A 12,409-nucleotide genomic window follows, 5' to 3' on the forward strand; every position below is an offset into this window, starting at 1 on the left:
GAACTGCGGGATCCTAAGTGTCCTCTGAGGGGATTTCCAGCAATCTCCACTCCTGTCAGCCATAAGTAAGTTGAGATGCCAGGATGCGGGCTTCAAACTTTCATTTACAGGAATGTATTTCCACACGTCAATTATGTTTGAATCACGGGGTCACTCATTAAGAAGATTACATGTCACTGTTCCTCAGCCTCAGAGCTCAGCCCAGACTAATCGGTTTTGGAAGGCTGCATTATTCCTTTAATTCAATCCTCAGCTTCTGCAGAACTTCATTTTGAATGTGAGGAGGAAGCTCCATCATTGAATGAAGAAGGTGAGGTTCTGCAGCAGGTGAGGTGCGTATCCCATGCCGACCAGAGCATGCCTCCCTTCCATACTTCACCAGCCACAGTGTTTACCAAAGTCTGTCCCCCCAAAACCATCCACAGTGATTCCTCGCCTCCCTGCGCCAGCCACACTTCATACACACACAGCCCCAGGAGCTGTACTTCCTCTTTCTGGTGGTTAGCAAAAAAGGAAGAACTCCTAGCAGAAGCAATGAATAGGAGATAAGCGGCGCCTGTGTAAGGGTGCATTCACATCACCGTTTAGCTTTCCATTCTTCTGATCCGTCAGTACTGCTGCATGCAGTACTTTTTTTCCCGTCTACAAAAACGGATCTCAGACGGAAATGGCTCAAACTAATGACAACTGATGCAACAGGATCCATTTTTTTTCTCTCTTTCTTCTTCTGACGGATCAGAAGAACAGAAAGCAGTGATGTGAACTCAGCCTAAGGGCTCATGTACACGACCGTGTGCCGGCTGGGCCCGTGCTGCGGTCCGCAATGCACAGGCACCAACCATGGGGCCGCTGCATGCAGATAGCGGACCTATTCACTTAAATGGGGTCCGTGATCCGCATCCGACTGTCCGCACCGCAAGAAAGTAGTGCATGCACTACTTTTTTGCTGTGCGGAGACACGGACAGAAAACCCTCGGAAGCACTCCGTAGTGCTTCCGTGGGCTTCCGATCCGTGCCTCCGTTCCGTACCGCATCTCCCGGATTGCGGACCCATTTTCCCTTATGACCAGTGAATACACTTTAATGGGGTTCGGGGTTGCTTTCATCCCTATTATCTCCTAGCAACCATGCGTGAAAATTGCTCCGCATCTGCACTTGCTTCATTTCTATGGGCCTGTGTTGCACGAAAAACGCAGAATATAGAACATGCTGCGATTTTCACGCAACGCACAAGTGATGCGTGAAACTCACCGCTCATGTGCACAGCCCCATTGAAGTGAATGGGTCCGGATTCAGTGCGGGTGCAATGCGTTCACCTCACGCATTGCACCCACACGGAATTTTCGCCCGTGTGAAAGGGGCCTAACAGAAGAGAGTTATGATCTGTAAGAGAACAGAGAGGGAGAAGAAGAGGAAAGAATGAGGAATAGACGGGTATACCCCTGTTCCTGTATACAGCCCCAGACTAGAGCCGATCACCCAGCGCTGCCAGAGGAGACATGTCATGTATGATGAGTGCAGGCCTCCATAAATTACCTGTCTCCTCCGGCTCTTCATGCGCCAGAGTGAAATCTAGGGCAGCTCTAATTATAACTGGTGTGTGCATGCGCGTACGCGAAAATGATATTGCCGATATTTCGCATTGAAAAAAATAATTATGGAGATCGCAAATTCAAATATTACATCTAGTATGTCACTGTCCATGTTGTGGGACTATTTGTGCACTTCTAGTAATTATTTCTTGGCTGCAAATATGAGCTGAAGGTTTTTCAGGTTCGCCTGCCATTAAAATGAATGGGACCCGCCGAAAAACTTGCGGTTTGTGAACATTTGATCGCGTTCGAGAACCGTCCCGACAGATGTTCGTCCATCACTATTCCCCACAAAAGGGGCACCATTGTGTTGGGGAGGCACATAAAGGGCACTTAAGAGGCCACCTGTCACGGGCCTCAAAAACTAAGGAAGAGGGATGGTGACCTCCTAGTAATCCCTAGACCTTTCCCTAACTCCTGCCAGTATGAGCAGATCCTGATGGTGGAAATGCTCATACGCTGGATACCTATGAGAATGCTCGGACTGGGAGAAAACGTCTGTATGTGGGTAAGTAACTGGCTGAGTGATAGAAAACAGAGGGTGGTTATTAGTGGTACACACTCAGATTGGGTCACTGTCACTAGTGGGGTACCTCAGGGGTCAGTATTGGGCCATATTCTCTTCAATATCTTTATTAATCTTGTAGAAGGCTTGCATAGTAAAATATCAATTTTCGCAGATGACACTAAACTTGTTGGAGATTGGAAGCTTGGGGAGAGAAGTGGCAGATGAGGTTTAACACTGACAAATGTAAGGTTATGCACATGGAAAGGAATAATGCAAGTCACCCGTACATACTAAATGGTAAAACACTCGGTAACACTGACATGGAAAAGTATCTAGTAATTTTAACAAACAGCAAACTATGCTTCAAAAACCAGTGTCAGGCAGCTGCTGCCAAGGCCAATAAGATAATGGGTTGCATCAAAAGGGGCATAGATGCCCGTGATGAGAACATAGTCCTACCACTTTACAAATCGCTAGTCAGACCACACATGGAGGACTGTGTACAGTTCTGGGCTCCTGTGAACAAGGCAGACATAGCAGAGCTGGAGAGGGTCCAGAGGAGGGCAACTAAAGTAATAACTGGAATGGGGCAACTACAGTACCCTGAAAGATTATCAAAATTAGGGTTATTCACTTTAGAAAAAAGACGACTGAGGGGAGATCTAATTACTATGTATAAATATATCAGGGGTCAGTACAGAGATCTCTCCCATCATCTATTTATCCCCAGGACTGTGACTGTGACGAGGGGACATCCTCTGCGTCTGGAGGAAAGAAGGTTTGTACACAAACATAGAAGAGGGTTCTTTACGGTAAGAGCAGTGAGACTATGGAGCTCTCTGCCTGAGGAGGTGGTGATGGTGAGTACAATAAAGGAATTCAAGAGGGGCCTGGATGTATTTCTGGAGTGTAATAATATTACAGGCTATAGCTACTAGAGAGGGGTCATTGATCCAGGGAGTTATTTTGATTGCCTCATTGGAGTCGGGAAGGAATTTTTAATTGGCTTCTACCTCACAGTTTTTTTTTTTGCCTTCCTCTGGATCAACTTGCAGGATAACAGGCCGGACTGGATGGACAAATGTCTTTTTTCGGCCTTATGTACTATGTTACTATGCCCTGCAGAAACTGACGAGCCCTAGGATAGCTAGCAGTAGTTGAGATAGCTGGTTCCTTCCCAGATGAAGAAACCCACGTCTCCCTGAGGTCTAGAACCAAAACACACCAGAGAACAATAAACAGTACAGGCAACTAGCACTTAGCTTTGAGATGAATGGAGAAGCAGGAGATCCAAGACAAACAAGCTCTAGCAACTCCAAGAGGAAATATCAACCGCATGGTCAGCAGTGTGAGGCGGACCTAAATAGAGCCTCATCACTGATAGCAAGCAGAACCTGAGGAGAGGTGAGATCCTGCCAAACAACAACATACAAAGAGGAAAACAGAGAGACCTGTCAGATAGCCTCACGTGCAGCAAGTCTATCCGATCTTCTCACCTCTGTCGCGGGAGGGACCGTGACACCACCATATTGTGCTGGGGACATATAAGAGGCCACCATATTGTGCTGGGGACATATAAGAGGCTAACCTATAAGCGGTGTGATGGAGGGGTGCTACAAGGTGGAGCTTAGCGATGCGACTGGTACCACCCACGCATAACTTTTCTGGGGCCCCAGAAATGCTAAATCCTCCTTTGACTACAGTAGCTATTACTGCAGCGACCATGCCGCAGGGGACAGTGAGTGTTACGGTTATGTGCCGAATGAGGGTAGTAGTTGTACTCACAGTTAGCAGAGCCTCCCTCGGCCGGCGTGCAGTGAAGGGGAAGACAGCACTAAATCCTCCGGGGCAATCTCTATTGAAGGGAACACCAGCCAGATGGAAGTTGAGGTGCCCTTGATGGTAATGGGTGTAAGGTGCTTTTGCGGCTGGGCCCCTGTGTTTGTGACGCCAGCACCATAAGGTGCAAATGTTGAGAGTAATAGTAAGGATGAGGAGTCAATTGTAGTAAAACAGTGGAACGTTTACTGAATCAATAGTCTCAGGACAGTTGGTACAGTTCATTTAGATGGTAAAGTTGATAATCCCAATAATATTGTCACGGTCATATTGGTGTTTGACAGTGATGCGGTTGCCATGCAGACTCATTGCTTGTCTCAACGTGTGGTTTGTGGTTTGCATGTGCGCTTCCCCTTTAAGTTGTGTCTCCCTGCTGTGTGGTGTGCATGGGGTTAATATCCTGACTTGGTTAGATCAGGGTGTGGTCTCTTCTAGATATTTAGCCTTTGCTTGTAGCTTGGAGGTGAGTTGTGCTATTCTATCTGCCCAGTCATTGAGGGCCACCTTGTTGGACATTGAGATCTCTTAGCAATGTCATTCCTTTGTCTTCCTTGTATCCTCTATGTACCCAACCTCATTTGTTGTATGTTTGGTGTGGGTTTATGTTCAGGGTTTGTTGTATGTCTTGTTTGTTGTTACATGTCTGGGATGTTGTTGGTGTTTTTCCCTGCATGAGTGCAAGATGTTTCCCTGTGTGTGTTGTCCCTCCGGAAGGGGGTTGGTTTCCCGGAGGGGTGAACCATTTTCCTAGGATGTGCAGTTGCTGGGGTCCTGGTTCCTGTGTGTCAGTACGGACTGCATCTGAAAGGTGTTTGGATGGCAACGCGTCTGTTTGGGTTCTAGGTTACTTCAGCTGTGTTCTTCTTTGGTGTCTTCCAGCAGCTGCAGCAGGTAAGTGGCCACTGGTTACTTACCTGTCATTTCCTTGGTGTTGTTGTCTTTTGTTGCTAGGCCTGTGGGAGACTCTGGTTCATCCGTGTCGTGGATGAACCAGTTGGTCTCTTGTCCCTTTCTCCTTACCTCAGGGTAATTTAGGGATTTCAGGGTTCTGAGGTTCCGGCATATGGGCCCTCCTACCATCTGGGTCGGCTCATACAGAAAGGAGACTAGGGCCAGATTTAGGGATGCTTTAGGAGGTGACCTGCTCCCTGATCCCAACATCCAGGCTTAGTTGCTACGGTATATCTCTGACATTGTACGGTGGGGGGATTTTCCCCACTCCCCACCATGACAAATATCCACTGCAATCCTATGATAGGCTTGGTAATTGTACTTTAAGAAGTTTTCTTCTCTCTATATCTAGTCTTTGCTTTAGCACTCAGGTACTGAATATAATAGTTTCTTTACTTAGGTTGAGCAATCCAATAAGAGTGTTCTCCTGGTGGCAGGCATCAGTCTTCTGCTACATTATTTGATGCAGGATGCTCTCCTGAAATATTCAGGTTCACCATGTCCCGGAAGGCATTCAGTAAAATGGGATAATTATGGCCTTTAATCATCCAGTTGTGTCCAGGTACCTTTAAGTTCTTCCTGGTCACTGGTGCTTGTGAAGTCCCTTGGCTAGACTCAGCTCTAATCTTCACTAGACTTGCTTCATATTCATACACAAAGACTACTTGGTCTGTCATCTCCAGACTTGATCAGGGCCCAGAGGAAAGATAGGTAGCTACATCTTAGAGTGAGCCTGCTCTGCTCCTCCATACACTTGCTTCTCCTCTTTCTCACTCAGACTGACTAACTACTTCCTTCCTGTTCTGTCTAAGTATGACAGCACCACCTAGGGGTGAAGGGTTAGAATAACACCCTAACAGCCTGTTATTGGGATATACAAGGTAAATACATCAATACCGTACATTGCAAATGTCAAATACACAGTTTAAAGTGCCCACACATCTCACTAAGTGGGACACTGCATCACTAAGTAATCCAGCTTCTCGACCAGTCTATGGCAGGCATTGCACAAGCAGAGCCGGTCATGTGCAGAAGTTTCCATGAACACCTCTCCAACCAAATTCTCAGCATGCAGATTCCACTCTAAACTTACCTCTCTGGTGGATTGTCACCAACTTATCTCCTGGCATTGACTGTGGCATTATTAGTAGTGTTGATCACGAATATTTGAATTGTGAATTTTTATCGCAAATATAGGTACTTTGAAATTTCGCAAATATTTAGAATATACTGTAGTGATATATATTTGTAATTTCAAATATTCGAGATTTTTTTATTGCGAATTTTCGTAATGCAAATTTTTATCGAGAATTTTTCAATTGCCAAGTAAAAACATGATTCCTCCCTGCTTCTTGCTTGTGGGCCAATGACGCAAAAAAATGGGAACAATTATGAATATTCTAAAAAAACAAATATATAGCACTATATCGAATATATAAGTTTTTTTGAATATTCGTAATATTCTAAAACAAGAATATATAGCAATATAACGAATATTCGAAAAAAACTAATATATAGAGCAATTTAGCTAATATAGTGCTATAATCTTCTTTGTCTAATAGTTGTAATTTTTTTCCCATCTGAAGTTCAGATTGGAAAAAAATTACAACTATTAAAAAAACATTATATCACTATATTAGCTAAATTGCTCTACATTCGTTTTTTTTTTCGAATATTCGCTGTATTGCTATATATTCTTGTTTTAGAATATTACGAATATTTGAAAAAAACAAATATATTCGATATAGTGCTATGACTCATTCGCCCACAAGCAAGAAGCAGGGAGGAATCCTGTTTTTGCTCAGCAATTGAAAATATTAGCGATAAAAAATTAGCATTACAAAATTCGCATTATGAAAATTTGCATATTGCGTGATTATTACCTTGTCGATTTTTCGAGAGAAAAAATCTTAGAATATAATGAATATTCAAATTTGCCGAATATTCTACCAAATATTCGCGAAATATCGCCAATTTGAATATGACCCCTGCCGCTCATCACTAATTATTAGGCACTGCATTAATTCTGTTCATTGTGTGGCAGTGCACACACATGTAAACACAATATGGCGGTATTATTAGGTACAGTCTAATGCCAGACATTTAAAGATGGCACCCACTCAGTAGCTGAGCGAGCTCCATAGCCACCAGGTGCCTGCTGTTTTATACAGCAGACACCCAGAGACAGAGTACATGATCAGGTGATGATGCTGATCATGGACCCTTTACCCCTCAGATGCCACGACATCTGAGAGGTTGTTTCCCCAGAGAGCTGTGCTTCCAGGGCCCAATTGGCTCCCCCTCACCGAGATGTTCAGCTGTTGTGGCAGCTTCGGGCCCTCTGAAGGCCTACCACAGTAGTGTTCCTATAAAGCCATGCTGGTGACAGGAACTTAGTGATTCTCCCATAGATTGCAATGGTAATTGATTACAGTCTGTGGGAAAAGTGATTAGATGATTGCATGTTCAAGTCCCCTAGGGGGACTAAAAATAAAGGTAAAAAAAATAAACAAAATTAAAAATATAAAAATTCAAATCACCCACCTCTCCCCGTTTTAGAAAATTCGCAGTGTACCAAATGGACGATTGGCTGTTTTTTAGTTCTCCCCAAAAAACTGGAAAAAAATATATATTGCCCCACAAAAATGAGCCCCTACACAGCTGCGTTGACATAATTATAGAAACATTACAGGGATAAGAATATGGTGATGCAAAGAGGAAAAAAATAATTTTTTTCAAAGTTTTTTTTTTTTTTTTAAAGTATTAAACCGCAAGAAAAACTGTATAAAATGTGGTATCGCTGGAATTGTACTGACCCAGAGAATGAAGGGCACAGGTCAGTTTTCTCACATAAGGAACACTGTAAAAATGAAACCCATAAAACAGTGGTGGAATTGCGTTGTATTCCCAATTCCACTCCATATGGATTTTTTTTCTGGCTACTCACTGCATTGTCCTGCAAAACAGAATGGAAAAATAAAAAAGTTATGGCTCCGGGAAGGCAGGGATTGAAAAATGAAAACCAAAAAATGGAAAATCGTTGAAGTAGCTAAAGTAAAATCCCATGTGTCAAATTTGTTGCAGAAACTTTGGTGAAGAATCCCTTCCCTGCATCTGAATGGGGTTGTTTCTGCAGAACATGCGTGATTTTTTTTTTCTGCTGCATGTGATTATACCCTTATTCACACGTCCGCAAGAGTTTTGTGGTCCGCAAATTGCGGAACTGCAAAACACAGACACCGGCCATATGCGTTCCGCATTTTGCGGACCACACTTGGCCGGCACTAGAATAGAAATGCCTATTCTTGTCCGTGGCTGCAGACAAGAAAAGGACATGCTCTAGCTTTTTTGCAGCGGCCACGGAACGGAAGTGCGGCCCCATTGAAATGAATGGGCCTGCACCGGTTCTGCAAAATTGCGGAACGGATGCGGACCCATTCATGCGGACATGTAATTGGTCCCTTAGGGCTCATGCACACAAATGTATTTTCTTTCCGTGTCCATTCTGTTCTTTCAATGGGTCCGCAAAAAAAAAACGGAAGGAACTCTGTGTGCATTTCATTTCCGTATGTCCGTTCCACAAAAAAACAGAGCATGTCCTATTATTGTCTGCATTACGGACAAGGATAGGACTGTTCTATTAGGGGCCAGCTGTTCCGTTCCGCAAAATAAGGAATACACATGGACCTCATCCGTATTTTTTGTAGATCCGTTTTTTACAGACTGCAAAACACATAAGGTCGTGGGCATGAGCCCTTATCCGGGTCCTCCCAGATGGTGCCCACGGCAGGTAATTTTTGTGTTCGGCTGATGTAAGAGTATGGCCTCTTGCACACAAACTTTTTTTTTTCCCGTTTACGTTCCGTTTTTTGCGTTCCATATATGGAACCATTCATTTCAATGGATCCGCAAAAAAAAAACCGGAAGGTACTCCGTATGCCTTCCGTTTCCGTATTTCCGTTCAAAGATAGAACATGTCCTATTATTGTCCGCATAGCGGACAAGGATATAACTGTTCTATCAGGAGCCAGCTGTTCCGTTCTGCGGACCGCAAAATACTGAAAAAGCCATACAGTCGTGTGCAAGAGGCCTATGACGGTTGTATATCACACGATGGCGGGCCGGGGGTTTATCAGCACATCCTGCATCTCAGTTTGTTATGAATTAAGGACATTTTTTGAAATTTTCTAATTATTTTACAAACAAAACACAATTTCCTGGAATCAGCACCCCTCCCCCACTGAATGGGTGACATACATTTTACGATCCATCCCAGAAGGGCTGTAGAAGCAGAGGTTTGATGAGGTTTCTGCAAATGACCATCAGAGGCATGGATTTTTCTTAGGAAGGACTTTCCAGAAATCACAGCCCCCCTCCCCCTTCTCGCTGCCTGGAATTGCCGAAGCAGTTGGTTCACAGACAGCAGAGGTTCCAAGTAAGACCCCTGTCAGGAATACAACCGCAAGCTGTATGCAATATATTGGCAGTGCAACCACCTACCTGACACCTACCGACAAGACCTGATGGGAGCTGCCAGGACCTGAGTATATACAGCTGAATCGTTCTATCTGCTGCTTTGTTATTCCTTACTAAAGCTAGGATCTCTTCTTACTGTCAGTGAATAGAAATGTCAAAGAAAGCACTTGTCTTTGTATTTTTCTAACATGCATTACATGGCCAAAAGTATGTGAACCCACTGCAAACAAATTGTGTAAGGTCACGACTCAACGACGGCAGCCACTAGCCACAGGATTTTGCCACCACAAAATCCAGCCGTGCCGTCAGTCAATACCCCAAGGCTGGGGCTACACCGCCATCTTGTGCAACCAAAGATCATGGTGTAGCGGTGCAGCCATTGATCTGAACGGAGTTGCAGCACGTCTCGCAGGTTGCCACAACACCAGGATCGCAAAAAAAAAAAAAATCCAACACAAATTTTTTGTAATTCTGGGGTCACGGTCGCAGTGGAGTTCAATGGTTGCAGTGCCACGCATGACAAGATTGCCGTCTAGCCGCAGCCTTAGGCCTCTTGCACACGAACGTGCCGTGTTTTGCGGTCCGCAAATTGCAGATCCGCAAAACACGGATGCCGCCCGTGTACCTTCCGCAAATTTGCGGAACGGAGCAGACGGCCCATTATAGAAATGCCTATTCTTGTCCTCAAAACGGACAAGAATAGGACATGATCTATAATTTTTGCGGGGCCACGGAACGGAGCAACGGATACGGACAGCACACAGAGTGCTGTCCGATTCTTTTGCGGCCCCATTAAAGTGAATGGGTCCGCACCCGAGCCGCAAAAAATCCGGCTTGGATGCAGAACCAAAACACGGTCGTGTGCAAGAGGCCTAAGAGCACCGCAGGGAAGAGTTACATCCAGGCCCTGAGCGGCCCAAAGGTCTTCCTGCCACATAAGTAGACAGTTATTTTCGGTAGCACATAGTGGGTCGGGGCCCTGTCATAGATGTTGCATTGGTGCCCGGGAGCTTCACGTCTCTGGCCGATGGTCACTTGGTTAGAATTCCTTCTGTCCCCGGAGGTTTTGAGGATAAGAATAACTTCTTACTACGGATATTGTATCAGGAAATGGCACATCCTGACTTCTCTGTGGAACGCTCGGTTTTCGTGCTACTGATAATTAATGTGATTGTTGTAGGAGACATGGGCCTCATCAGCCCTGAGTGATAGAAAATCTATTAAAGGGGCAGTAAAGAGAAAGGAAACCAATGGTCGTCAAGTTTTATGGCGTAGAGGTTGTTCACACAATATTTTTATTTATTTTTTTGCAATAATTTCAAAAATGTTACCAAAAACAACAAAAACATCTCATGTAAATACACCCCCAAAAAAATAAAATCTGGGTTAAAAATTGGGATCTAGCTCTGTTAAACCCCCTTAGGGGGCTTAATGGGGGGGGGGGGGGTAACAATTTATGTTATCTGTTGCAGGCAGTTTTAGCTTTAACCCTTGTGGGGATTCGCTCTGCAGTATAGAGGCAAAGTACACAGTTCATGAATCAAACAGCGGTGTTTATTCACATATTGGTGTATCACAAAACACAGGTGGCTTGGTGTTTGTTCACACACAAGGAAAGTCCATAAACAATAAAAGTCACCTTTTCCCCTGGGTGTTAATTCACACCCTGTTAGCCATTCAGCCTCAATAAGTCCATAGGCGGCCTGTTCACCTTTAGAGGGGCCTGAGTCCTCCAGCCCGGCTCAAACCTCAAATCCCAGCACAGCCCCCAGTTCACAGCACACAGACTCCTGAGCTCCACTGTCAGAGGGAGGTAAATCCACCACACCTGGCAGTGCTGGCTGGGTTTTATGCCTGGCAAAACCCGGCCTGGAACATGGGGAGTAGTAACCCACCCAGCACTTTGACTACTCCTAGTAAGAGACGTCCCACATCAGCTATGACAACCATGCTAAATCTCAAGGTGTCAATTAGCACTAGCTGCTGCTGACACATAAAATACCGGCTCTTACTTCACCGAGGCCAGGAACCTCGGTGACAAATCCACAATGATTCCAGGTACCTTCTTACACCCTCCAAAGTGGTTGTCCCATCACAAGGCTAGGACGCATCATTTCCTGATCGGTGGGAGGTCTGCCGGAGAATAAGAGGGGCACCTCGGGTGCTGTGTTGCAGTCACGGGGCCACAGTGCTAAACCAGTATTGTGGATCCTACACCTTAAGGATTTATGAAGGTCTCGGCAGTCGGATCCCCTCCAATCAGAGAATTCGTTGGCTTACAATGTAGGTTTTTCCATGAAGAGTACTGTAGGGCTGTTTTTTTATAATATTATTTTTCTTTTTTTTTGTCTTTCTTCGCATACAAATTTGCTCTGGTATTTTAGTTTTTTTACTACTGGAAATCACTTACTCTATGTGTTTTTTTAGTGGCCTTTTTCTTTTCAAGACAAAGGTGTGGATGGCGTGTTTTCTCCAATAGAAAAGGAAATAGAAAAAAAAACCAGTGAAAACCGTCATTGCTAAAAAAGTGACGGACACAAAAAGTGCTGCCAAACTGAAAAAAAAGGGCCGTAGCCAAAAAAAGTTTGTCCTGCATTTTATATTTCCTATAGACTTTCAGCTAACATCTAGAGCTGGGTTTTTGATGCAAGGAATGCCATAAACCTTTGTACGTGTATTGTCTAAAGGGGTTCTCTGGATGCTTAAAGGGGTTGTGCTAGAATGAGTTTTGGCAAACCCCCCCACTTGGTCGGACCTGTAAAGGGAAGCTTAGTTACCCGCTTCCCGGTGCCGGCTCTCCGCTCCTTCTCCTCCAGGCCTGCGATGCTCCGCTGGGCTCCCTCGCTGTAAACATCCGGTTTGACATCACTCCAGCCAATCACTGGCCACGGCAGAGACCGGATTCCCTTGTGTCACGTGACCATTTGTCACAACCTTGCACAGCCCCTTTAATATTGATGGCTTATCCTCAGTATAGGTCATCAATATCCTATCAGTGGGGGTCCGACTCCTGGCAACTGCCGATCAGCTCTAAAGGTGAAAG

The sequence above is a fragment of the Bufo gargarizans genome, chromosome 1, assembly GCF_014858855.1.
Source record: "Bufo gargarizans isolate SCDJY-AF-19 chromosome 1, ASM1485885v1, whole genome shotgun sequence".
Taxonomy (NCBI): Eukaryota; Metazoa; Chordata; class Amphibia; order Anura; family Bufonidae; genus Bufo; species Bufo gargarizans.